Genomic DNA, 3,771 nt, shown 5'->3' with positions numbered 1-3,771 from the left:
AAAATCACTTCAACAAATATAAAAGGAAAATAAACATGGACCACTAAAGTAAGTCCTACTTTATGGAATTATCAAACAATACAACTTTATGCACATGGCAAGCATTTGACAAGTAAAGTATGCACACTGGCAGAAATTATTCATTAGCAATAAGAGTGGATAAATTATAAGTGATAATAGCATATGAACAACAGTAAGCGGGTTTAGCAGCATTCAAGTGAAATAGTTTTGGGACAAAGAATAGCAAAGACACAAAATTAGTTTAACTAGCTATGTGTATCATGATTCTTATATCTAGAGTGAAAGAGCGAAAAAAACATGGCATCGAATACTGGTTATTAATGCATATAATTAGTGACTACGACTTAACTAATACAAGTGTAGCAGTTTGAAACTTCAACAATATGCCGTTATGCGGGCCAGAAAATAAGAATAGTAATAGTTCTAGTCAGAAAATCATCTTCGACACAAACCGAACCGAAACTTATTTATTATTGAAACTGAATGCATTCTAAGCCGTTGGAACAAGAACTCAACTAAATCTATCCATAACACGAGATTGGGCTAACATTGATATAAATCCATGATACCAAATCCTAATACAACAATCAAACAACAATTCCTAAAAAATAATCAACCCTTCCAGGTTCTTAAACAGCAAGGGAAAGTTAGCAATATGAAAGAAACATAACACATTTTGGAAAGAGAATTGCGAACTCATATGTGAAAACAAGAAATAAGCGGCAACACACACTCATCCTATAATCACAACATGACAGAAACAATTACAAAAACTCATAATACCACACATAACTTCAAACACAATAACCCAGGTGCACCTGAAGTTAACAGAACAGTAAGAAGAGAAACAAGTTTTACCTTTTTAAGGGCAGCGACTGGGAGCAAACGAGTTGGAGAATAGCGACTTTCACCACAAAATCCAGCTACGACTAGCAAATCAAGAAGGTCTGAGTGGAGATCTTTCGGAACTTAGAATCAGCAAACTAAGTTTGAAATTTTTTTAAAAGCGTACAAGTTACTATTTCTCTCAAGAATTCGAATTCCAGAAAAAATCTCTCCTTTTTTTTTAAACCGAAAGCAAAAAATGGATTTTTATAGGAGAAAATCCATTCGATTAAAGGGGAAATGGATTAAAATTTGAATTTCGAATCCCCTTTTTCCCGGAAACAGTAGAAGGGATGGGGCTTTCTACAAAAGAGGATGAGGGGACGGGCGAGTGTGGGCGCTGCAGGGTAGTTGGACGAGACTTTCGAATTTGTTGGGATTTGAACGTTGCTTGCCGGTGCTTGCGTGAAGAAGAAGAGTAACAGGGGTTGGGTACTGTTTTGGAGTGGGTTGAGGCAGCTGGTTGAGGTTTTTGTATTGTTATGTATGTATTTGCTATTTGGGAGTGTATTATTGTATTGTTGCATGTATGGGTGGGCTGGGAATATTGTGGAGAAAAGAAAATGGGCTGAGAAATGGGAATGTTGGGCCGGTTGATTGCTGGATAAAAGTAGAAAAGGGGCCCAAAACTTGGTCTTAAATAGGTTTAAGGTTGGGGTAGAAATGGGCTAGAATTATAAAAAGAAAATGGCTATTTGAATTTCAACTATAGCCAATTGGGATTAAGAAATATAGCCAATTTGAATTAGTTAGTGAAATCGGCTAAAAATTAAATAAGATGAATTAATATAAATTAATTAATGAGCTTCTTAATCTTATCGAAAACAAAAATAATTAACTTAATTATAAACTAATTAATTCAATTACAAAACTAATTAACTCGAAATTACAACTATAACTTACAGCGAATTAATAAAATATTTAACTAAAATGTAAAATCTTTTGTGATAATTTTCAAATATTTATAAAATAGCGTGATTGCAAAAATATACATACTTATTATTAAAAAGTGATAAAATTATTTTTTAAAAAAATAACTTGAAAGTATTTTGAATTTCATAAAATTTATTAACTCAAAACTATAACCATCCCTAATATTTAAAATATAATAATAATTTTATTTTTTTTGACGATTTTCGAATAATCATAAAATATACTAATTATATACATAATTATGTAAAACATGTACATCATCTAAAATTTATGAAAAGTGACAAAACTATTACAAAAAATCTTGGAAACTATATTATTATTTTTTGGAAACTTTATAAAACTAATTATTTTAAATCGTTTGAAATTGGAGAAGCTCGAAATGATTAATTTATATTGTGGAGGGTTAAAAGTGGGTGTCAACATTGGGTAAACCAACTACAAAATCCATATTAATTTCTTCCCACTTCCAAGTAGGAATCTCTATGTCTTGGGTTAGACCACCCGGCCTTTGATGTTCGGCCTTGACTTGTTGACAACTATGAAAACTGGAGACGAATTTGGCAATGTCCTTCTTCATGCCTCCCCACCAATACACATCCCTCAAATCTCTATACATTTTGGTGGAACCGGGGTGAATGGAGTAGGAAGAATTATGAGCCTCCTCAAGAATTGTCTCCCTCAAACCATCAACACAAGGCACACACAACCTACCTTGGTACCTAAGGGCACCATCTCCCCCTTGGGAGAAAACTTCCACCTTGCCCTCTTTCACCAAGGCCTTCAATTCTAACAAGGAAGAGTCAAGATCTTGTTTTGCTATCACCTCATCAACCAAGGAAGACCTAGCACCATCAACAACGACCACACCACCATTACCAACCTCTTCCAACCTAATCCCCAACCTTGCCAACCGATGCACCTCCCTAGCCATTTCCCTATCACCATTATCAACATGAGCTAGGCTACCCATAGACACCCTACTCAAAGCATCCGCCACCACTTTAGCTTTACTGGGATGATAATGCACACTCATATCATAATCTTTAAGAAATTCTAGCCACCTTCTTTGTCTCAAGTTGAGGTCTTTTTGGGTGAAGACATATTGGAGGCTCTTATGATCGGTGAACACATCAACATGTACCCCATACAAGTAATGACGCCAAATCTTTAAAGCAAACACCACCGCGGCTAATTCAAGATCATGCGTAGGATAGTTCTTTTCATGCACTTTGAGTTGTCTAGACACATAGGCTATCACCTTACCATTTTGCATTAGGACACAACCCAAGCCAACTCTAGAAGCATCACAATACACAACGAATCCCTCAAGCCCATCCGGTAGTGACAATATAGGAGCGGACACAAGTTTATCTTTCAAGGTTTGAAAACTCCTTTCACGCTCGTCGGTCCACTCAAACTTAGCCTTCTTTTGTGTTAACTTAGTCATGGAAGAAGCAATAGAAGAAAACTCATTCACAAATCTCCGGTAGTAACCCGCTAAGCCCAAGAAGCTCCTAATATCCGACGGGGTCAATGGCCTAGGCCAATTTCTAATCACATCGGTCTTCTTAGGGTCTACCTTAATACCATCCCCCGACACCGCATGACCTAGGAAGACAACCTCTCTCAACCAAAATTCACATTTTTCATACTTGGCATACAACTTCTCCTCTCTCAATCTTTGCAACACAACCCTCAAGTGACCCATATGTTTTTCCTCGCTATGTGAATAGATTAAAATATCATCAATGAAGACCACAACAAAGGAATCAAGGTAGGGTTTAAAGACCCTATTCATTAGGTCCATGAAGATAGCCGGTGCATTGGTCAACCCAAAGGACATGACCACAAATTCATAATGCCCATACCTAGTCCGGAAGGCTGTCTTGGGAATGTCACACTCCCTCACCTTCACTTGATGATACCCGGACC

The sequence above is a fragment of the Solanum stenotomum genome, chromosome 10 (genome assembly GCF_019186545.1).
Source record: "Solanum stenotomum isolate F172 chromosome 10, ASM1918654v1, whole genome shotgun sequence".
NCBI classification, from domain to species: domain Eukaryota; kingdom Viridiplantae; phylum Streptophyta; class Magnoliopsida; order Solanales; family Solanaceae; genus Solanum; species Solanum stenotomum.
This window is presented reverse-complemented; position numbering follows the sequence as displayed.